The sequence below is a fragment of the Cervus elaphus genome, chromosome 23 (assembly GCF_910594005.1).
Source record: "Cervus elaphus chromosome 23, mCerEla1.1, whole genome shotgun sequence".
Classification (NCBI taxonomy): domain Eukaryota; kingdom Metazoa; phylum Chordata; class Mammalia; order Artiodactyla; family Cervidae; genus Cervus; species Cervus elaphus.
The window spans coordinates 3,041,974-3,067,011 of record NC_057837.1 but is presented as its reverse complement, the minus strand read 5'-3'; the positions used below and the strand labels follow the sequence as shown (position 1 = coordinate 3,067,011).

At 39.0% G+C, this 25,038-nt stretch overlaps 1 protein-coding gene and 1 non-coding gene across 2 annotated transcripts in view; one reads left to right on the top strand and one right to left on the bottom strand.

The window, feature by feature from the left end:
• PAK5 (p21 (RAC1) activated kinase 5) overlaps window positions 1–25,038 on the top strand; it is a 392,301-nt gene that overhangs the window by 21,813 nt on the left and 345,450 nt on the right. The window lies entirely within an intron of this gene.
• On the bottom strand, window positions 1,245–1,347 carry LOC122682317. Its single transcript, XR_006337333.1, has one exon. It is a non-coding gene; the product is annotated as a small nucleolar RNA SNORA1 (small nucleolar RNA).

Here is a 25,038-nt window from a genome sequence, read left to right as displayed (position 1 = left end):
CTTTAGGGTTTTCTATGAAGAGGATCATGTCATCTGCGAACAGCAAGAGTTTCACTTCTTCTTTTCCTATCTAGATTCCTTTTACTTCTTTTTCTGCTCTGATTGCTGTGGCCGAAACTTCCAAAACTATGTTGAATAGTAGTGGTGAGAGTGGGCACCCTTGTCTTATTCCTGATTTTAAGGGAAATGCTTTCAATTTTTCACCATTGAGGGTAATGCTTGCTGTGGGTTTGTCATATATAGCTTTTATTTTGTTGAGGTATGTTCCTTCTATTCCTGCTTTCTGGAGAGTTTTAATCATAAATGGTTTTGAATTTTGTTAAAGACTTTTTCTGCATTTATTGTCTTTTGTGTTTTCTATGTAGAGGATCATGTCATCTGCAAACAGTGAGAGTTTTCCTTCTTCTTTTCCAAACTGGGTTCCTTTTATTCCTTTTTCTTCTCTGATTGCTGTCGTTAAAACTTCCAAAACTGTGTTGAATAGTAGTGGTGATAGTGGGCACCCTTGTCTTGTTCCTGACTTTAGGGGAAATGCTTTCAATTTTTCACCATTTAGGATAATGTTTGCTGTGGGTTTAGGGCAGAAATAAATGAAAGAGAAACAAAGGAGACTATAGCAAAAACTCAGCAAAACTAAAAGCTAGGAAAAACTGTTTGAGTCAATAAGTTTTTAAGGAATTTCACACATTCTGATTCTGTCCACTGCCAATCACCTTGGTTCCTCCAAAATCATGATCTTCAAAATAAGATTATTGTTGTTCAGTTGCCAAATTATTTCCAAATCTGCAACCCCATGAACCCCAAGCTTCCCAAAGCCCTTTCAAAAAGTAGTTTTGCTCAGTCCACAGCTGTCAGTCCATAATTCTTTTAGTTGGGTTTCTTTGATGGGATACAGACACACTTCAAAATTCCTTACCCATAATCTTTGGGATCCAGTTTCCTCAAGCAATTTACTTTAGGATGCTAGGAGTTAAATATAGCAAGTACATTGCTGTTCATTCCTTCATCTTTTCTAATATTGAAAAGCCTTGTTATATCCAATTTTTACTCGTGAAAGTGAAAAGAAAGTGTTTATCACTCAGTCGTGTCTGACTGTGACCGCATGGACTGTAACCTTCCAGGCTCCTCTGTCCATAGATTTCCCAGACAAGAATACAGGAGTGTGTAGCCATTCCCTTCTCCAGGGGGTCTTCCTGACCCAGGGATCAAACGCAGGCCTCCTGCCTTGCAAAAAAAAAAAAAAAAAAAGTTAAAGGTCTCATTGTCACCACTGCAATAAAATTACAGTGATGGAAGCAACACCTGTGTTCTCAGTGTAGCCATGTTAATTTTGCATATATCTTGACGGTGGTGTTACCTCAGGATTTGATCTGAGTTAGGAGACAGAGAGGAGTTCAGAATGATGCTAAGGTTTTTTGGTCTGAGCAACTCCAACAATGGATTGTCTTCAGCTAAGCAAGGGAAAACTGGGAGAAGTACGTTTCTGGGGGAGAAATCAGAAGTTCAGTTTTGAATATTAGACATCCCACTGGGATGGCAGTGTTGGCTGTCTGTGTACCAGCTGTTGGGAGTCCTAGGCATGTGGACTTAAAGGGCTGGTACGTCCATACTTGTTATCCACTAGCCTGTTCCTGAAAAATTTCACAGATCTTTCAGAAGTTGTCAAAGGCTCCATCCTTTGCTGGCCAAATGTGAGTGTATTGGTTGGACCATCTATTGTTGTAGACAAGGACATCATGTGTACACTGGGTAATAGGGCACTGAGTCCGAGTAAGCTGCACTCAAAGTCATTTCCAAATGGATGAGATAATATACATGCTGAAATGGAGTCTTAGATAATTAACCATGCAACTGTTAAATGCATCTAATGCTGAAAAATGGGACAGGAGTAAGGCTACAACTGACCTTGTGATGCATCAGGAAAAATGATATATTCCCCAGGAGTAAATCATTTACCCATGTAATGCAATTGCATTCTTTTAGGGCAGTGATGGACCATTTGGTAAGCCATATCCTCCAAGGCATTAATGGAACTTTGTGTCTCAAATAATGTGGCTCATGCCATGGTCGTTTTTAAGGGAGGGAACAGATATCATCAAAGTAGACAAAGTTGGAGAAAATAAAAATAAAAGTTGTATATATTGCCATGGATAATAAACATGATTTTGAGTCTAGTTCTTGCTAGAAACCCCAGACTAAAAACAGTTTTGCATGGAGAAAGAAGAGTGTGTAACAGGTATGCTGAGGGCAGAGGAACAAATCTTGGTCATTTTTATATGTGGTTATACAATAAATGTTGGTGGTTTTTGTTTTTGTTTTTGTTTTTCTTTTTTGGCCATGTCATGCAGTATGCCAGATCTTCCCCAACCAGGGATCAAACCCATGCCCGCTACATTGGGAATGTGGAGTCTTAACCGCTGAACTGCCAGGAAAATCCCAATGTTGGTGAATTTTAACTGGACATTGAAATGTACTTGATCAGTAAGAAGTGAGGAATGGATATTGGGCAAGCAGTTAGCCAGCTGGGCGATATTAAAAAATAACCCAGAAAGATTCCCTTGATGAGAATGTAGCAGTTGGGGTAGTTTAGGATGGTTGGGAAAGTATTTTAAAAGTGTCCATCAGCTTCAAACAATTGTGGGGCAATAAGGGTATTCAAAGTTGTTGAAATCTTACCAGTGTTTGCCAGTAGGGTATTCAGGCTTAACAGGCCCCAGATCTTTGTCTTCTTAAGATAATAGCTGTTAAGCCTTGGATTTGAGGTATGGTTTTTAAAAAACTCATCCTCACTGGTATAGCATGGAGCCTTCTAGATTTTTCTCACATCAGACAGCACCATAGCTGCTGGAGTTTTCCCATCTGGAGCAGATTAACCTGTAGAGCACCCTTTCACAATTTCTGGTGTTCTTAAAGGAATAAAGAGAAGAAATCTGGGGAGAGCTGTCAGAGTCAGTGGAAGAGTAGTCCTGAGTAGGCTTTGGAGCATCAGCATTGAGTCCTTCTTTAACATCTCTGGTGGCTCGAATCCTTGAACCTAAGTGTTACCCTTTCTAGATGGGCTTCCCTGGTAGCTCAGCTGGTAAAGAATCTGCCTGCAATGCAGGAGACCCCTGTTTGATTCCTGGGTTTGGAAGATCCACTAGAGAGGGGTTAGGCTACCCACTCCAGTATTCTTGGGCTTCCCTGGTGGCTCAGATGGTAAAAAATCTGCCCTCAATGCAGGAGACACAGGGTTCAATCCCTGGGTTGGGAAGATCCCCTGGAGAAGAGAATGGCTATCCACTCCAGTATTCCAACCTGGAGATTCCACGGACTTGCAAAGAGTTGGACACGACTGAGTAACTTTACTTCTCTTCACTTCAGACAGCACTTCCAGGTTCACTATCCAGTTCCTTTACATTCATGACCTCCATGTCATAAAGCTAAGGGAGCATCATCACCATCTGGTCCATGTGAGCAGGGCCTCCTGGGGTGCTATAGTCCACAGCCTGCTTGGCCTTCTGCTGGGTTTCCTCTTGCCTTGCCATTGATTTGGTCCAGACTCTGTGTAATGGCTCAGCATTCCATGTGAAAGTATTTTCTGTCCTCTTTATCTCACTCTGGACTGTGAGAGGCTTCAGGGAAGAAGTTAGATTTTATGTGTTTATATTAATAATAAAGCCTCTCACATGACACCCTTCACACAGAGTTGCTCAATAAGTCTTTCCTAAATAAAGTTGACCCTTGAGCAACACAGGGATTTGGGGCACTGACCCTCCGTCCAGTCAAAAACCTATGTATAATTTATAGTCAGCCTTTTTTTAAAACTGCCTTAACTTATGGGATCTTAGTTCATCGACCAGGGATTGAACCTGTGCTCTTGGCAGTGAAAGCACAGAGTCCTAACCACTGGACCACCAGACAATTCCTTTGTCAGCCCTTTTTATATGAGTCCTTTGTATCCTAAGTGCTGCATCCCTGGATTCAACCAACTCATGTTAGAACTGTAGTATTTGCTATTGAAAAAACCAGCCTGTAAGTAACTTATGTTGTTCAAGGGCCAGCTGAACATGAATGAAGAGTAACGTTGTGACTTGTTGAGACTTGACTAAATACTTCACCTGTTCTTGTCCCTTAAACCAAACAGTGATCCCCATGGGGATGCACATTGCCTTCATTTCTCCTTTGAGGATGCTGCGATGGTGAGCAGGTATTAATATATAAGGAGACAGGGAGTGAAGACAGTTCTGGAAGGTATAACTGAAATAGGATGTTGGATTGAGGGACAGCATTTTCTATAAAAATTGATGAGATGAGCATGCTTAAATGTTGATAGGATGTGAATTAGAGATGGACATGTATAGTTGAGAGACCTGATAATTGATGCTTGGAGATGAACTCAGAGTACAGGCACAAGGAGGAACAGACAAGACACTTATTCTCCTGATGTAGGAGTGGAGGAGCGGATGAGATAGATTCAGTGAAACTTGGTGGGTGGGAAGCTCAAAGTTTCTGTCTGAAGTCTTTAAAAAAAATCTTTGAAGGAGAGAAAGTTATCTACTCAGTTTGAGGAAGAAGGCTATGGTGGTCACACTGACGGTGATAGTAATCTTAAGTAGACTGGAGAGGATATGAAATGGTTTGTGCAGAAATTCAGAGTCTGAGGCAGTCAATTCAGAGATCCTAACATTTTCATGTACTTCCATCAATTTGTATGAATGAAACTCTTACATTTAAGAGATTAAACTGCAAATTAAAATTGTAAGTATACATTTGCTTTGTATCTACCAGAAAACAGAAGTTTGCATGCTAAGTTGCTTCAGTCATCTCTAACTTCTTGTGACTCTATGGACTATAGCCTGTCAGGCTCCTCTGTCCATGGGGATTTTCTGGGCAAAAATACTGGAGTGGGATGCCATGCCCTTCTCCAGGGGATCTTCCCTATGCAGGGATTGAACCTGTGTCTCTTAAACATCTCCTGTATTGGCAAGCAGGTTCTTACCTCCACCTGGGAAGTCCTAAAACATAAGTTTGGGCCAGTTTAATTAAGAGGGGTCTTCTTCACCAAGGTGAGGTTTGAATTTTATCAAATACTTTTAAAGAAAATAAGCTTTCCTTTTCCTGGTCTCTACCTCTTGATTCAGGCTAAAGTTATATTTGCAGCCAGATGCTATAGGAAGTAGAGAATGAATGTCTTCAGTAGGATTCTCTTGCTTGAAAGAGACTCAGCTCGAAAATCCAGGCCAAAGGGTACCACGCAAACCAGGAATTTATTGATCTGTATATCTGAAAAGTCCAGAGGTACAGCTGGATCAAGAGCACAAAACTATTATCACATTGTCCTTTCTTCCCCGCCTCTCAGCTCTGTTTGTTTCTTTGTGGGCTTCATTCTCTGGCAGGGTCTCCCATTTTGTTGGCAAGATAACCTCCTTCCCCACACCCATTCCCAGTGCTCCAGGTTTAGATTCCAGGTCTCAGGTTTGAATCCCAGTAGTACTTTTGTAGATCAGATGAGTGTCCATTCCTCATCTAATTCATGTCTCCTGAGGGAATGTTTGTTTTTCATTGACTCCTTGGGAGGGAGTCCAAACCCGTCCCTGGAGTCAGAAGTCAGAGTAGAATGGCTTTTTCCCAAACCATCTGGACAGAGAGTGGGAAGAGAGAAGACCCATAATACTTTACCCTCTGAGCCACCAGGGAAGCCCATAATGATTATCAGGATGCCATTATCAGAAGCAGGAACAGTGGATGTGATCTTGAAAACAGTTTTTTTTTTTTTTCCTTAGAGTGGATAAAAGTCAAATTGCCCAATGTAATTCTATTCCTTACAAAGTTTTCTGGCCCAGTGCATTTTCCCTGGCCACATATTTTAGGCAGACTTAATTGATTGGATTCATTATATTTGAAAATATCTATTTTTCCTAGAAATAGCAGCTTCCAAAGACACTCTACATAGATTCTTTTCCCTCATCCTCTTATGATCTTCGCTTTTCATCTTGGTGTCCTAATTTTGCCATTGTACATCTGCTTTTCTATTTTGGGACTTTGGTAAGAAATAGATTTGCGTGGATATACTGATTTAGTATGAAATTATAATGAAAGTCATTTGCATATTCAAAAACTCTCTTAATGGGAGGAAAATCAGTGATAATTGCAACCTAACTGTTTCTCAGGGAAATTAAGTGGGTTAGTAGGGGCATACTGACTGTTGCATGGAAGTAACATGAAGTGTATACACCCAAGCCCTCAACTGATGATTTCTTTTTTTGACTTTCTAACACAGAATGTATTTTCCTCTCTGTGATTTGCTATTGTGTTGTCCTTTTAGCTTCATGTTTTATTAGGTTCATCTTTTGAATGAGATCAATTGGAAAGTACTTTGGTACCTGCTGTTATTTGGGCTATTATTATTTAGTTGAAATGATGTCCAGTCACTTGTTTGTATTATTACTACAGCCCTGTTTGCCAGCCTAGGTTCTACTTCAACGTTGTACACCTAACATTTTGTTTGGTTTGGGATGTTCATGCATTCTTTTTTTTTTATTGTAACAATATTTATTGTTCATTAAAGCCTTTAAAACTGGTCAACATTAAAAAAACTTTAAAAATGTAACTAGATTTATATTATGTCATATACTGAGGTAGGAATAATTGGAAGATGTTTCTTATGTATAAGGAGAGGTTGGAGGGTGTCCAAATCTAAGTATTGGACTTACTGGATTTGATGTCCTTGTGATACATTTAGATGGGCAGATGTGTCCATCTGAAGTTAGGGTAAGAACTCTAGAGATCAAAAGAAGACAGACTAGAAATAAATGTTTTTAAACAAAAGGGTGTGATCTAGAGTTGAAAAGTGTATAAATCAGGCTCTGGAGGTTGGGATGCACATAGAAGGTATCTGAAATTAGGACACTGTTCCAGCTAGGATTATGGGACTGTGGTCTAGAGATATGAGTGGTTGAAGTTATCTAAGGATTATCCTAGGTTTACGTACCCTAGGGTAGGAGTGAATGCACAGCTCTTGAAGATAATAATTCCCACAGGTCCTGCTCATCTTCTGGTTCGACATGAAGCCCATCACCTCTATGGGCTGCTTCCTGCAGATGTTCGTCATGAATACATTCCTTCCGGTGGAATCCTCCGCCTTTGTAGTCATGGCTTAGGACCGCTATGTGGCCGTCTGCCTCCCACTGCACTACCCATCCGTCATCACGGTACCGTTTGTCATCAGTGCTGCCATCTTCATCCTCCTTCTCAGTTTGCTGGCCACACTGCCTACACCAGTTCTGGCTGCCAGACTCAATTACTATGCCAGCAATGTGGTGGGAAACGGTGCCAGCATTTCTATAGCAAAGTCTCCTGTGGGGTATTCACCTGAATAAGCTCGACCAACCTGGGAGTCTTTGGTGCCTGCTGGGTTCTGATCTGGCCCTTATCTTGCTATCTTATTGCTTCATCTTGAGAAAGTGGCAGACTTGGAATTCTGTCTCATTCCAGCCTCTCTGAAACCATAATGTTTCCAGTCTTTTTTCATGGGATTTTATCAGATAAATGCTTTATGATGATTCCATCTGTCCATTCAGAGATTAAATATTAGTGGCCTGAGGGACATCAGGGTTTGTGTGCATCTGTTCAGGTGTATTTGCTTTCCCTGATATGGTGTGCATTGTTGGTTCTTGCACATCCTTAGTCTTCTATAAAACTTGGCCCCGTGAACTGGTGGTCCCATGTTGATGGATTGACAGTTCAGATTACCCCCTTTCTCTTCCTTTTACCTCCTTTTGGATTATCTTCTTGAAAAATACATATATTTCTCCACTTTCTTCTCCAGAAAAGAGAAGATTTAAGTTCTCCTCTCTTTCCAGAAAATAAAGTTTTTTTCTGAGATTATTTTCTTAGACCAAAAGGCATAAAGAAGAGTGAGCAAAAATATATTTGAAGGGGGTGTTCTTTCTGAATTTACATTTTTCTCTGTTTTCCTTCTCAAAAGAAGCTCAGCCTTCTTTAATTTTCACAACAGAGCTGAATATTTGTTTGAAAATGCCAACTGAATTTTGTATGACAAAGGTAGCTGATGATTTTATGATTTTTATGATTTTATGATGACAAGGGGTCAGCTGTGACCCTGCAGGGAAGATTCCAGTACTGGAGTCTGGTTATGTCTGCCCCCACCTGGTTCATTCTCATTGCTGAGGGCTTCAAATTCAGTGCTTCCTGCTCAAAGAGGTGTTTCTGATGTCCAGCCTCAAATAACCAGGCAATCCCTATCATATCATGTGACCTCATATTAATTTTTTTTTAAATATTTTTATTAAGTATGAAACAATGTCATTTGCAGTAATATGGATAGGCGTAGAGATGATCATACTAAATGAATTATGTCAGAAAGAGAAGACAAATACCATATGGTATCACTTATATGTGGAATCTAAACTACAGCACAAGCGAACCTGTCTACAAACAGAGACGGAGTCACAGACAGAGAACAGATTTGTGGTTGCCAAGGGAGAGAGCGGCTGGGAGAGAGCAGGAGTTTGGGGATCAGCAGCTGCAAACTACTGTATGTGTCATGGGTAATCAACAAGGTTCTGCTGTAGTAGCAGGGGGAACTATATTCAATATCCTGTGATGAACCACAATGGAGAAGAATTTATATATATGTATATATATGTATATATGTATATATATATATGTATTTAACATTGTAAATCAACTATACTTCAATAAAATTGAAAACATAAAATATTTTTTATTGAAGATTAACATATATACAAAAAGTACAGGGATCTTAAGATGGAGAATGTCATCAGCCCCCAGAAGCCCTCCTGGTGTTCCCTTGGAGTTGTCATGAGCTCAGGGTAACTGCTGTCCTGACCTCTATTAGCAGTGACTGCAGTTGGAATCTCAGAGGAAGTCCTTATTTGGACCTGGATTTGTTCCTTCAGTGTTTCATTTCTGATAGTCTCCTATGTTTTTATATGTAGAACTAATTTATTCATTCTCAGTTCTGTGGAATAAATTAGTTCTACATATAACAGTACATATATATATATATATATATATATATATACATATATATATATATACACATATGGACTTCCCTAGTGGCTCAGACGGTAAAGCATCTGCCTACCATGTGGGAAACCTTGGTTCGATCCCTGGGTCAGGAAGATCCCCTGGAGAAGGAAATGGCAACCTACTCCAGTATGCTTGCTTGGAAAATCCCATGGACGGAGGAGCCTGGCAGGCTACAGTCCACAGGGTCACAAAGAGTCAGACACGATTGAATGACTTTGCTTCACTGTGTATATACCTAATTTATTTCATCTGTTCTGCTGTTGATGGGCATTTACTCATTTTCAGCTTGGGGCTATTACTAACAATGCTGTGATGACATTCTTGAATATATATATTTTGGTGAGCACTGTGGGAATTGATTTTAATTCTGAAACTACATGGTATAAACTACGTGGTATGTATTCATTTAAACATTTTCTAACTCCACTCCCATTAAAATCTGGTCTTATAAACGTAAAGACCTTGTTTTACATTTTTGTCTTGCTTATGTTTCTCTTTTAGCTTTATTCCAGCATAATTGTTATATAATAATCCATATATATATATATATTTACACTGAGTTTTGATAGAGGTATACACCCATAAAACCATTACCACAGCCAAGATAGTGACACAGTCACCCCCAAAAGTCTGCTCCTGCTCCTTATAATTGCTCTCTCCTTCTTCTCCCTGCATTTCCCATCCCAGCAACTGCCAATTTGCTTTCTGTCACTTATACACTAGGTTGCATTATTTAGAATTTTATATAAATTGGATTGTAAATAATATATTTCTTTTCTTTCCACTTAGCATAGTTACTTTGAAAGTCATGTTGCATATATCAAGTTTATTTCCTGTTGTTGATGAGTAGTATTTTACTGTATAAATGTACTACAGTTTATCCATTCATCTATTGATGGACATTTGACTTGATTCCAGTTTTTGTCCATTATAAATATGCTGCTAGAAATGTTGACATATAAAACTTTCATGCATCTGCTTTCACTTCTCTTGTGTATTGTATCTAAGTGTGGAATTGCTAGGTCATATGGTAGGCCAACTTAACTCCATAAGAAACTGTCAGCCTCTTTTCTGTGTAAGAATTCCAGTTGTCCATATCCTTCCCAGCACTTTGAACAATTTTTTGTTTTTCATTTTATCTCATCTAGTGGGAGTGGTGGCATCTCATGGCTTTAATTCATATTTCCCTAATGGCTGATGATGTTGAGTGTTTGTAATGTGTTACTTGACATCTGTACACCTTCTTTAGTGAAGTATCTGTTTAAATATTTTGTTCATTTAAAAAATTGGGCTGTTTTTCTTGTTGATTATGAGGTTTTAAAAATATATTCCAAATAAAAGTCCTTTGTTACATCTATATTTTACAAATATTTTCTCCTAGATTGTAGCCTGACCTTTTAGTCTCATAACAGTGTATTTTGTCTTAATATTCTATCACCAGGAACTAGAGCAGTGTTTAGCACATGTTGGCACTTAAAATTGTTTCTTGAAAAGCAGATCTAATGAAAGGCCCCTAGCAAATATCTTCAATTCCAAACCAGGCTTGACCAACCCCAGAACCTTTCATCTTAATCAATACATTATTATATATAGGCATGTATACTCTAATGAAGTATATTATAATGAAGTACTATATATTTACTTCTAGGAATTTTGTATGTAAAAGAGAAATAATAGTTAACATTTCGAGTTGTTGCTTTGTGCCACACCTTGGTCTAGGCACTTTTTGTTCTTTAAAAAAAAATACATATATATATATATATATATATATATATATATATAGTACATATATGTGAGGCTATATATATATATAAATGTATATATAGCTTTTTATTCCTTAAAATATATATATAGTACCTACATGTGAGACTATATATGTATTTTAAGGAACAAAAAGGGTTTAGATCAAGGTCTGGCACAAAGTAATGACTCCAAACATCTTATCGATAGTATTGATTTTCCAACAACTCATAGCTGGGATTGGAAAGTTAATTTTAGAAAATAAGTATATGGGCTTCCCTTGTGGCTCAGCTGGTAAAGAATCCGCCTGCAATGCAGGAGACCCCAATTCATTTTCTGGGTTGGGAAGATCCGCTGGCGAAGGGATAGGCTACCCACTCCAGTATTTCTGGGCTTCCCTGGTGGCTCAGCTGGTAAAGAATCCACCTGCAATGCAGGAGACCTGAGTTCAATCCCTGCATTGAAAGAATGGGTTGGAAAGAATAAGTAGCATATAGACATTAACTTTATGACATTTATACTCTTCTACTGTAGCTCAGTCGGTAAAGAATCTGCCTGCAGTGCAGGAGACCCAGGTTTGATCCCTGGGTCGGGAAGATCCCCTGGAGAAGGAATTGGCAACCCACTCCAGTATCCTTGCCTGGAAAATCTCATGGACAGAGGAGCCTGGCGGGTTGCAGTCCATGGGGTTGCAAAGAGTCAGACATGACTGAGCAGCGATGCATACGCACTTATATGTGAGATAGGTGCTGTAATTGCTATAATTTTCCCCTTTATAAAAATAAGGACAGTGGTGCTGATAGATATGAAGTTACCTTGTTCCAAGTCACTGAGAGGGAAACTGGTGTAGCAAGTGTTTAAACAAGGCATTCTGACTCCACAGGCGATGGAGGTAGGATGTGAAGGAGGTTGTGCAGAGAGCTTTAGGGAGCACAGTGACTTTTTTCCACCACCCAGCTTTGCATTGCTCCACTGGCTGTGTGAGCTTATGATACCTTAATGTTTTTGAAGAGTATTCAAAGATAACATTTTTAAAAGAAATACATGTGTTTAGGTTTTGGACTGCATACTTTAAAGACATAGATAGACATGTAGCTACAGGAGTGGCTGAGTTTCTAGTTGCAGAGACCAGCTTGGTTGACTGCAGCCATGGTCATTGGGTTCCATGGGCCATTCGGCTTCACAGGGTCATGTGCCCCACGCCGGGGTGGACGGAGCCAGCCTCTGGTCAGAGTGCTTCCTCCCCTTTTCTTCTCTCCATGTTGTTAGACCTGATGATCAAATAGCTTTCAGGTTGCTATTTTACTAGACCATTCTTTATTAATGAAACAAATGAAAAGCTCTTCTGTCATCTGTCTCTCTCTCCTCTTTTCTCTACATTTTGGGAATACATTACTTTTAGAGTAGGTGGGAGACAGAGGATGTATGGGAATTTTAGTAGCTTTTAAGAATTATTGGGTGGTCTTTGGTAAGTCTTATCAAAAACTGGATAAGTACTTTTCAAGAAATCAAATTTGATCAGATTTGGGGGCAGAAAAAATAGTAAGGAGGGGATCATTGACCAGCACTTTATCAACAACAGGCTGGTGCTCATCTTACTCAATTTAAATATTCCACAGTCATTAAGTAGTGCTTAGGCAGCACGGAATGTATGAAAATATGCAGCAAGGCATGCAGCCCTGTAAACCCTTGTACTGCTTCCCTTGCTGATACGGCGACCAGATGTCTCTTCCGTGAACTGCGCTTGGTAGTGTTTCTCAATCACTAGAGTTATTTGAAGACTTACTTCCTGAATATCTCCAGCTCTGTGTATTTGTATGTGTGTGTATGTGTAAATATATGTGGGTGTATTTATCGTGTAACTTAACTTTGTAGATCTTTGATTCATCTATGTCAAGAAATGCAGAACCTGACTTTATAAATTTTTGTTAATCCATATTAAACTAATTTTCTATTGGGGTATTAGCAGATAGAGTACATTTTACAAGGAGATAATTTTAACAGGTCAAAATATTATTTCAAATTTGGTATAAAGAGATGGAATTATAAATTGTAGTGTCTGGAGATGTCAAAAAAGCAAATATCTGGAAGATTAAATCTGGTAAATGCTGTCTTTGATACACTCTTGGTTTGTCTTGCTGATATTTGTGCCTTTCTGAAGGAGTAGCTGTCAGCTTTGGCTACATGTTGAGTCACCAGGGAAGCTTCATAGCCTTATAGACATAGAAAACAAATGTATGGTTATCAAAAAGGAAAGGTGGGGGGGATAAATTAGGGGGTGGAGGTTGGGATTAACATATACACACTACTACATGTAACACAAACGAGGGCCTACTGTGTAGCACAGGGAATTGCATTCAATGTTTTGAAATAACCTATAAGGGAAAAGAATCTGAAAAAATATATGTATAACTGAATCATTTTGCTGTACACTTGAACATAAAATTGTAATCAACTATACTTCAATAAAAATAAATAAAAAATACTGATATCTGAACCCCATTCCAGGTGATTCTGGTTGAATTGCTCTGAGGTGTTAAGACATCATGATTTGTGAAAGACCTCCAGGTACAAAGAAGGCCCAGAACCACTGTCCAAAAGGAAGAGGAAGCAGTGAGGGGCATCTGTGACCAAAGACTTTGAGCAGCAAGGGTAGCTAGGGAAATATGCTCATGAATCTTGGGAGAAAGCGGCTGTCATTTGAGTATTATAAGCTAGATCTTCAGTGTTACAAAAATGCTTGCTGTTGTTCAGTTGCCAAGTCATGTCTGACTTTTTGCGACCCCATGGACTGCAGCACATCAGGCCTCCCTGTTCCTCACCATCTCCCAGAGTTCACCCAAGTTCACGTTCACTGAATCAGTGATGCCATTCAGCCATCTCATTCTCTGTCACCCTCTTCTCCTTCTGCCTTCAATCTTTCTCAGTATCAGGGTCTTTTCCCGTGAGTTGACAGTTCACTTCAGGTGACCAAAGTATTGGAGCCTCAGCTTCAGCACCAGTCCTTCCAATGAGTATTCAGGGTGGATTTCCTTTAAACTGACTGGTTTAATCTCCTTGAGGTTCAAGGAACTCTCAAGAGTCTTCTCTAGCACCATAGTTTGAAAGCATCAATTCTTCGGTGCACAGCCTTCTTTATGGTCCAACTTTCACATCTATATATGACTACTGGAAAGACTATAATCTTGACTATATGGATCTTTGTCAGCAAAGTGATGTCTTTGCTTTTTAATACCCTGTCTAGGTTTGTCATAGCCTTCCTTTCAAGTGCTCGGGCTTGATGCACTGTGAAGACCCAGAGGAATTGGGTGGAGAGGGAGGTGGGAGGGGGGATCAGGATGGGGAATACATGTAACTCCATGGCTGATTCATGTCAATGTATGACATAACCCACTGAAATGTTGTGAAGTAATTAGCCTCCAACTAATAAAAAAATTAAAAAAATTAAAAATAAATAAATAAATAAAAATTAAAGTAAAAAAAAAAAAAAAGAAGCAATTGTCTTCTAATTTCATGGCTACAGTCACCATCCACAGTGATTTTAGAGCCCAAAAAGAAGAAATTGGTCACTGCTTCCATCATTTCCCCTTCTATTTGCCATGAAGTGATGGGACCAGATGTCATGATCTTAGTTTTTTTGTTGTTGTTGTTAAATATTGAGTTTTCTGAGAACTCTTCACTATGACCTGTCCATCTTAGGTGGCTCTACAGGGCATGGCTCATAGCTTCACTGAGTTATGCAAACCCCTTTGCCATGAAAAGGCAGAGATCCATGAAGAAAAATGCTTACAGAATGGAAAATCAGTAAATAAATAGGATTCTGTGGTCAAGGGCTTCCTAAAGTTGGATAACTCAGGAGGCTTCCTCAGAATAAAATTCCGACTTTGTGACCTTTCAAGGAGAGTTCTCCAAAGGTGGTTCTCCTGCCTTGTGTGTTATGGATGAAGATGTTGGTAGTTCCATAGCCAAACTTTTCAAAATCATTAACAACTATGCATTTATGCACTGAACCTATAAGAGGCATATTAAATTTGTGATTTCATGAATCTATTTGCAATTTAAAAGTGAGAAAAATTTTAATTGGTTTAAATAGCATTATAAATAAATATACAGATGCTCTAGGACAAAAATATAAGGAAGATGAGCTCTGAATCAATTAAAAAATATAGGGGATTTCTCCAGTAGTCCAGTGGTAACAGTCTGGACTCCCAGAGTCTGTGCTCCCAATGCAGGGGGCCTGGGTTATAAAATTTTTTTTTTAATGTGGGAAATATTGAGCCAGTAAAGACAATGAATCTTAAAAGAATAAAATGACATCATAAAGAGTTCCAGAGCTCAGAGTTTTCAAGGAATTGCTGTTCAGTAGCTAAGTTGTGTCCAACTCTTTGCAACCCCATGAACTGCAGCACACCAGGCTTCCCTTCAGTATCTCCCAGTGTCCTTCAGTATCTCCCAGTGTCCTTCAGTATCTCCCAGAGTTTACTTAAATGCATGCCCATTGACGCAGTGATGCCATTTACCAACTCATCCTCTGTTGCCCACTTCTCCTGCCCTCAGTCTTTCCTAGCTTTAGGGTCTTTTTTTAATGAGTCAGCTCTTTGCATCAGATGGCCAAAATGTTGGAGTTTCAGCTTCAGCATCAGTACTTCCAGTGAATATTCAGGGTTGGTTTCCTTTAGGATTGACTGGTTTAATCTCCTTGCTATCCAGGGGAACTCTCAAGAGTTCTCCATCACCACAGTGTGAAAGCATCAATTCTTTGGCTCTCAGCCTTCTTCATGGTCCAACTTTCACAGCTTTACATGACTACTGGAAAAACTACAGCTTTGAAGGAATGTTGCTTACCAACGTGGAGGGACCAGGAAACAATGACAGAATCATGCCATGGACCTTCATGCAGCTTTGAAGGAATGTTGCTTACCAACGTGGAGGGACCAGGAAACAATGACAGAATCATGCCATGGACCTTCATGAACAGTTTTTTTAAAAACTGGTTTTCAGAAATATGAAGATGACAATGATAAAGCTCAAAGAAATGACATTTTCAGAAGAAAAACCAGGGAAGAGATGAGCCTATTTCTGAAGAGGCAGTTGGTAAATCAAAGACATTCAAATCAAAACTGTTCAAGTCTGATTTTTCCAGCAAGTGGAATGAACCGGATCCAAATTAAAGCCCAATTTAGATTAGACAAAAGGTAAGATCCAACTATACATCCAATTAAATTCCTGATGGGAGGCAAAAATGAAGTTTTCTGCCCTTCAGTTGCCTGGGCTGTTACTTAACTTTCTAAAAGCAGATATTTTGAACCCATTTTATGTTCTTCTTCTTCTTTTTTTTTATTTCTTTAAATACAGTTATCCCCCAAACCCTGAATCTTGAGTCATCATCATTATGAGGCTGCCAGAAAACATAACACAATTTTGGATTGCCTCAGCAGAAAAATAGCATCAGCTGTTCTCTGACTGGATTGCTCAGCAAAATGATCTATTTTTCATAGTCAGTTTAACTTCCCAGAGTCTCTGATTTGGGAGATCTGGTGTGAGGCTGTATTGTTGTGTAAGCATCATAGGTATATCTGGTATATATCCTTCTAATGTTGGTTGAGAACTTGGAGGTGATGGTGATGAGGTTTCTCTCCCTGGTCAAGGCACAGATCTTCCTTCTGGGATCACTTGCAAGGTAGAAAGAACAATATAATGAGCATCTATATACCTATCACCCAGCTTAAGAAATAATGTGTCACTAAATAGTTGAAGTCCTATGTACTTGTCCCCAAATTGCATTGCCTTCTTTCCCCACAGAAATAATCACTCATGTAAATTTTAATAGCAGCTTTATTGAGATATAGTCAATATTCCATACAATTGAATTATTCAGTTTAATATCGAGTTATGCAATCATCACTATAATCAGTTTTAAAACAGTCTCATCACTCCAGAAAGACACCTAGATGTTGCTAGCATTCATTCTCCTTTCCCATCACCCCACCAGACTCTCAGCACTAGGCAACTATCAGTCAACTTTATATCTCCGTGGATTTACCTGTTTTGTGTTGATTCTGTTTGTATGCTGCTGCTGCTAAGTTGCTTCAGTCGTGTCTGACTCTGTGCAACACCATAGACGGCAGCCCACCAAGCTTCCCCGTCTGTGCAACACCATAGACGGCAGCCCACCAGGCTCCCCTGTCCCTGTTCTCCAGGCAAGAACACTGGAGTGGGTTGCCATTTCCTTCTCCAATGCATGAAAGTGAAAAGTGAAAGTGAAGTCGCTCAGTCATGTCTGACTCTTAGCGACCCCATGGACTGCAGCCTACCAGGTTCCTCCATCCATGGGATTTTCCAGGCAAGAGTACTGGAGTGGGTTGCCTTGTCTGTTTGTATGAAGTTTATAATTTGTGGTCCTTTGTAACTGTTTTTTTTTTCACTTAGCGTAATGTTTTTAAGGTTCATCCATGTTATATTATCAGTAAATGGCTGAAAAATAATTCATTGTATGGATATACCACATTTTGTTTATCCACTCATCATTTGGTTGACATGTGTGCTATTTCCACTTTTTTGGCAGCCATGAATAATACTTCTTTTGTGAATACTAGTACAGATTTTGTGTGGACGTATTTTTTCAGTTCCCTTGGGTATATATCTAGGACTGGGATTGCTGGGTCATATGGTTACTCCATGTTTTACTTTTTGAAGAATTCCCAAACTGTTTTCCAGTGTTGCTACACTGTTTTACGTTCCTAATGGAGTTCTAGTTTCTCTATATCCTCATCACATCTTGTTATGATCCTACTGTTTAATTCTAGCCATCCTAGTGCATATACACTGGAAGCTCATTGTGTTTTTTATTTTCATTTCACTGATGATTGGTGATATGGAGCATCTTTTTACATGCTTATTGGCAATGTATATATTGTCTTTGGAAAAATGTCTACTCACTTTTAAATTGGATTATTTAGGAACCCTTCCACCTCCATATTTTTTGAGTTGTAAGAGTGCTTTTTATACTCTGGATACTAGATCAATATATCATTATCACATATATGATTTGCAAATATTTTATTTCATTCTGTGGATCATTTTTTTCACTCTCTTGATAGTGTCCTTTGCACAAAAGTTTTTTATAAAATCAGATTTACCTATTTTTCCTTTGATTGCTTGTGTTTCAGGTGTTAGATCTAAGAAACCATTGTCAGATCTTAAGTCATGCAGATTTACTCTGTATTTTTCTTCTAGGAGTTTTATAGTAGGTGTTTGATCCATTTAAAATTTTATAGTAGGTCTTTGGTCCTTTTTCTGTTAACTTTTGGATAGTCTGTGAAGTGGTGAGGGTGAAGTTCATTCTTTTGTGTGTGGATATCTACTTGTCCCAACACCATTTCCCCACTTGAACTGCCTTGGCACTTTGCTGAGTATATACCCAAGAATTGATATCAGGATCTCAAAGAGATAGCTGCTCCCCAGTGCTCACTGTAGCATTATTTACAATAGCCAAAACATAGAAACAACCTAAACATCCATCGACAGAGGAATGGATAAAGAAACTTTATTCCACCTTGGAAAAGAGGAAATTCTGTCTTTTGTTATAGCATAAATAAACTTGGAAGATATTATGCTAAGTAAAGTAACCCAGACATAGAAGAGCAAATACTACCTGATCCCACTTATATCAGAAATGTAAAGTTGTCAAATTTGAGGTAGAGAGTAGAGTCAGGAGTTACCAGGGGCTAGGGGGAGTGGGGGCTCAGGGAGGTTTTGGTCAAAGGGTACATGGTTTCACCTATGCAAGATAAGTCCTAGGAATCTATGACATAGTACATATAGTTAACACTACTGTATTGTACAGTTTTTTTTTTCAGTTCACTTTTTATTTTTTTTTTCATTTATTTTTATTAGTTGGAGGCTAATTACTTTACACATATTGCACAGTTAAGAATTTTAAGACGGTAGATGTTACATTAAATGTTATTTGAAAAAAAGACTTTTAGAGGTGACAAAGTTATGGCATTGTATGTGGTGATGGTTTCACGGGTGTGTGCTTGCCTTCAAAATTATCAAGATGTATGCATTAAATATGTACAGCCTTTTTGCATGTCAATCATGCCTCAATAAAAAAATTTTAAAATATGTCAAAAGATAAATTTTTTAAGATAAAAGAAAAAGAATTCACCATAGATATATTTTTTTTCTGGACTCTTATTTATTTTCCATTGATGTATAGCCATCCCTCCCCATCTGTGGGGAACTGGTCCCAGGATCCCCCAGGGATACCCAAATCCATGAATGCTCAAGTCCCTTATACAAAATAGCATCATATTTGCATATAGCAAACATGTCTTCCTGTGTACTTTAAATCGTCTCTAATACCTGTAATATTAATATAGTAAATACTATGTGAGTAGTTGCCAGTACATGGCAATTTTTTTTTCAAAGTTAAAAAGTTTTTAAATTAGTTAATTAATTTTAATTGGAGGCTAATTACTTTACAATATTGTGGTTTTTGCCATACGTTGACCTGAATCAGCCACGGGTGCACATGTGTTCCCCATCCTGAACCCCTTTCCCCCCTCCCTCCCCACCCCGTCCCTCTAGGTTGTTCCAGAGCACCGGCTTTGAGTGCCCTGCTTCATGCATCAAACTTGCACTGGCCATCTATTTTACATATGGTAATATACATGTTTCAATGCCATTCTCTCCTATCACCCGACCCTCGCCTTCTCCCACATCACATAGTCCAAAAGTCTGTTCTTTACATCTATGTCTCTTTTGCTACCTAGTGCATGGCAAATTTAAGTTTTGGTTTTTAGAACTTTCTGGAATATTTTTTCCCAAATATTTTCATCCTCCATTGGTGGGATCTGCAGATAAGGAGGGCCAACTGCCTGTGTCTGTCCTCGCTGGCTGATTTGAAAGATTAGGGAAGTGCTTCTTAACACATTAACATGACTAGTCCTAGAGATTCAGTAAGTCTGAGAAGGTGCTTAGAAATCTGCGTTTTATATAAGCACCTCCAGGTGACACTGGGATGAGGATTAAGAAACCATTATTGCACTTCCCAGACTTTAATGAACAAGTGATTCACTAAGGCTCTTGTTAAATGCAGAGTCTGATTCAGGAAGTCTGGACTGGGTCTGAGATTCTGCATTTTTACCAAGTTCCCAGGTGGTGAAGTGGCTACTGGTGCAGACACTGTTTGCGGCTGGTGCCTGATAGGTCTCCTGTAACAGCTATGCTCCAGGCCTTCCAGATGGGCCTCTGGAGGCATGGTTAGGCTTAGTTGTATATACAACATTTCTCCCCCATATTATTCTTTGCCTTTATTTTAATACAACTGAGATAATGCACTTCTCCAGCCGAAATGTGATGCCTTCCATGTCAGATTTTGGAGTAGTTTTTGAAAAGGTTTCAGGATTTTGTTTCTGGGTTTACAGGAAAAGGCTTGTGCAATTAGGAATGCCTAATTGAGAAAGGGATTTCTTAGCTTCTGAAAAACTGTTGACTATAATATTCCCATTTATTTTAATTCTACTTTTTCCCAGAAAGTGTCTATAGGCAGGTTGTTTTTCTTTCACAGTTAATACTTTAATGCATGTATAATTGCATCATGTTAGCCTGAAAAATGGGTTTAGATAAATCACAAGTGTTAGAGATAGCACCTTTTCCAATGTCTACTTGATCTGTCTTTATTTCAGAAATTGTCTGTTTTTGAAGCTGATATGTTTTCCTTAGACTCTTCCTTTTTTTTTTTTTTTTCATGTTTGCCTTTAGTAAGTCATACTAATTGTTTGGATGTGGAATGTCTCCATTTTCACATGAGGACCATTTGTCTCTTTCCCCTCACAGGAAAACTGTTATTTCTCAAGCACTTTGGAGAGGCTTGTACTTATTAGTCTCAAATGTGTGCTCAGGCTTTGCCCTTGCATACTATTCATGCTCTCTGGGCTCTGGGCTTGGTGTAGTGAGTGATCATTGATTTCCTGGTAAAGGGGTTTCATAGTTTCAGGCAATTGCAGCTGTAAATTCTGGATATCAATTTCTAGTAAACCCACATTTTTAAAATGAGCTCTTGTGCAGTGTTTGCTTTTTTAACAACAGCAATGTTCTGACTTAGGAGCCCTTGATTTTTTTGTTTGTCCTTCATCATTTTCTAAATGTTTCGTGAGGATTTGGTACTCTTCAGCTAACAGTGACTTAGGGTTAGTGGTGATTTTCTGATCTGAAGTCTTTTTGGTACAATATCTTAGCAGCTCTGTATTTAGCAGGTGGTTGAAGTGCGAATTGGAGCTTCTATTTTCTTTAATTTTACTAAGTAATATTTTTAATGTATGAGTGTTGCATGCACATGTTTATGACTTTTTCTGGCCACCCCCTGCCGCATGTGGGATCTTAGTTTCCCTACCAGACCAGGGATGGAACCCATTCCCCTTGCATTGGGAACACAGAGACTTAACCATTGGACTACTGGGAAGTCTCTGCACACACATGTTTAAAATATCAAATGATACAGGAGGGGATAAAACGAAAATTATCCCCCACTTTCCAGCCCCAACCCTTCTGTTGCTATTGTTCAGTCACTAAATTGTGTCCAGCTCTTTTGTGACCCCATGGACTGCAGCACACCAGGCTTCCCTTTCCTTCACTATCTCCCAGAGTTTGCTCAAACACATGTCCACTGAGTCGATGATGCCATCCAACCATCTCATCCTCTGCTGCCCCCTTCTTCTCCTGCCCTCAATCTTTCCCAGCATCAGGGTCTTTTCCAGTGAGTTGCCTCTTTACATCAGATGGCCAAAGTACTGGAGCTTCAGCTTTAGCATCAGTCCTTCCAATGAATAGTTAGGGTTGATCTCCTTTAGGATTGACTGGTTTTACCTCCTTGTTGTCCAAAGGACTGTCAAGAGTCTTCAGCATCAGTCACCACTATACTTTAAGTGGTATGTTGGATATTTTGATAACTTGTTTCTTGATGTATGCAGAATCTCTTCAGTCTCTACTCTGAAAAAATGTGGAATTTCAAGCAGTTATATTCCATGGACAGAGGAGCCTGGCCAGCTATAGTCCATGGGGTTGCAAAGAGTCAGACATGACTGAGAGGCTAGCATATTATCTCCTAACTTTTGCATCCCCACCAATTCCCAGTTTCTCCACTTCCAAAATTTATATGTTTCCTTGATGATTTTAGAATAAATGCTTGAATCCTATTTCCTTTTCAGGGTTAAGTTTTTCAAAAATTATGTAACTTTTGGAATAGGACAAAGTGAAAGTCACTCAGTTGTCTCTGACTCTTTGTGACCCCATGGACTGTAGTCCATGGAATTCTCCAGGCCAGAATACCGGAGTGGGTAGCCTTTCCCTCCTCCAGGGGAATCTTCCCAACCCAGGGGGCCACAAGGGCAAACCTGTATACAATTCAAAGATCAAAATGTAAAAATGTCTGCTCTTAAGATTCCTTCCCTCCACCTTAAAAAATTATCCCCCTCCCAGCAATAATTTTTGGGATTCCCTTCCAGGTGTCTTAAAGCCTGTGAAAGCAGATACGTGTACACGCCAGCTCCTTCTCCCGCATGTGATGGTGTGCACGTTGAGCCTTGTTTGTACGCAGGTCCTCCTGGCCCCACTTGTCTCTTCTGGTCACCGCATCGCCACCAGCTTCTTATGGCCTCAACCACCATCTCACAAATGCAGCCAGGCTTCCTCTCAAGTTATGGTCAAGTCTCATTTTTGTCCAAAGCAAGGGATTCTGTGAGATCCCACTTACTGCACACAAATGAACACCAAGAAATAGGGGAAATGAATGCCCCATGGGGCTAATCTTTGTCGGATAAGAAATATGAGGCAGCTGAATTCTTCCCCCGGACAGACTGTGAGAAGCATCAAGGCTGCTCAGAGGACGACTCCACAAAGTCAGGAGAAACCCAGCGCCCTTAGTGGCGGCTGGCGCCGTAGAGTGGTGCTGACTGGCTATCGTTGCTTTTCGGCTTGAACTCTTACATCGCTTGCCTTTGCTTCCTGAGATCGCGCTGCTCAGCGAAGCCGAAGCACATAAACCTTGACCTCGCACCCTCCTTCGCTGTGGTATTTTGGTGGCCTTCTGTTGGTGCTACTTTTATAGGTGGCATTAATTAACTTATCTTAGGCTATTCAGAGTTGAAATACTTTAATTCATGCTTGCATTTTCTACCACCAGTCTGAATTAATAACATTTTAATATCCTCGAATGTTGAAATACAAAGCTTGCCCATATCACACTTAATTAAAATTAATCTGAAATCATCGTGGGAATGAAGAGAAGAAATGTTATTTTTTTCTAGCTGGCAGACAAAGTTTACCTGGTTGTGTTTCTCTTACACACATACATACCTGCACACTTTTAAAAGATTGATCTTCTGTTCTTAGGCAGCTGAGTTTCAGAGAGAATTTTTAAGTGATTAAGAAACTCTTAAAATCTTTTTCAGAGAAAGATAAATAGCATGTGATATCGCCTATATGTGGAATCTAAAAAATGGTACAAATAAACTTATTTACAAAACAGAAATAGAGTCACAGATATAGAAAACAAGCATGATTACCATGGGAGGTAGGGGAGGAAGGAGGGATAAATTGGGAGATTGGGATTGCCATATACACGCTACTATATATATAAAATAGATAACTAATAAAGACTTACTGTATAGCACAGGGAACTCTACTCAATACTCTATAATGACCTATAAGAGAAAAGAATCTAAAAAAGAATGGAATATTTATGTATGTATAACTTATTAACTTTGCTGTAAGCCTGAGACTAACATAGCATTGTAAATCAACTAGTCTCCAATTAAAGTTAAAACAAAAAACTTTGTCTAAAGTTTTGCTACTTAGGACAGGATAGGAAAACCTTTGTTTAAAACACGAAAGGACATTGTTGTGAGGCATGTAGGATATACTAGCTCATTGTTTTTTTCACATCATTTGGATTGAAGTTGACATTAGCATATACCCTTGACTGAGTGTGAAAATCTGAGACTTTTCATGGACAAGGAGAGAACAAGGAATTAGCTGGTGTGCTGTACTGTCCCACATAGGGAGTCGGTGTTTCTAGCTAGTGTCCTTTTTCTCCTTGTAGGTGACCATGGAGGAAAGAGTGACCCACTAAGTTATTCTCAGCCATGACCTGAAAGCCTTCTTGGAAAAGGTTATATATAAGGTTCTTATGATGTGTCTTCACATACAGTCGATAGTAATGTTGAAACCTCTACCCTTTTACTCTACTAATTCCATATGTTACAGAAAAAAGAAGTTTACAAGAGGAAACCCAATGATTAGATATCACCCTTTACCTAACTGTATCACTGTTAGAAGACTTTTCACACTCTCCAGTCTGAATTTTCAGAATTTATCTTATATTCTTATATCTGTTATTTCACTCTTTAGTGTCTGAAATGCCTTTTGCTTCTGGGTCACTGGGTACATTTTTCAAATTGTTATGCCATAGACACAAAGTTCAAGTAGATGTTAAATGATAGGATAAGTAGTTGTGAGTTTATGTATATATACATACATATATAACATATGTATATACATATATATATTTTAGTAGTTGTATATTACACTCAAAGTTGAAAAAACAAAAAAGGACCTTTAACTTTATGCTAAATGAGAAACTCAAATCCTTTGGTTGGAAACCAGGCTATTTTAGACATGTGAATAATAGAAACAGTGAGTTTATCTCTAGGGAAATGGCATTTGGAACCCTTAGAGCATCCTGAATCTCAAAGATCGAGAAGAAGGTAAAGATTCTTGTTCTAGCCTTTAGCTAATGCCATACAACTTTGGCTTTGAAATCCTAGAACACTGGACAAGAAAGCTGTTTTATTAAGATGTATTCTTGTAGATGTTGTCTCCTTAGGAATTCTACCCTTGAATATTTTTTAAAGATTTGTGGCGATGAAGTCTACACTGTCTTTCATTTGTCAATTATTCACATATTTCTTTATGAATGTCATGCTAGTCACTTTCCTAGACTCTCTTCTCTTCATAGAAGTCTCCTTTTGAGCCCAGATATTTCCAAACATTCATATTTGATCTCAGGAAGACACGTTATCAATACATTTGTATTCTAGATTATAAATCCCTTTCTTAAAGTGTATTCTCCAGGACTTAATAGAAGACCCATGCAAATCTTCCCAGGATTGAACTGAATGGGAACATCACTGCAGTAGAACAGGAGACACATTCTTATTATTAATGATAGAGCCATAG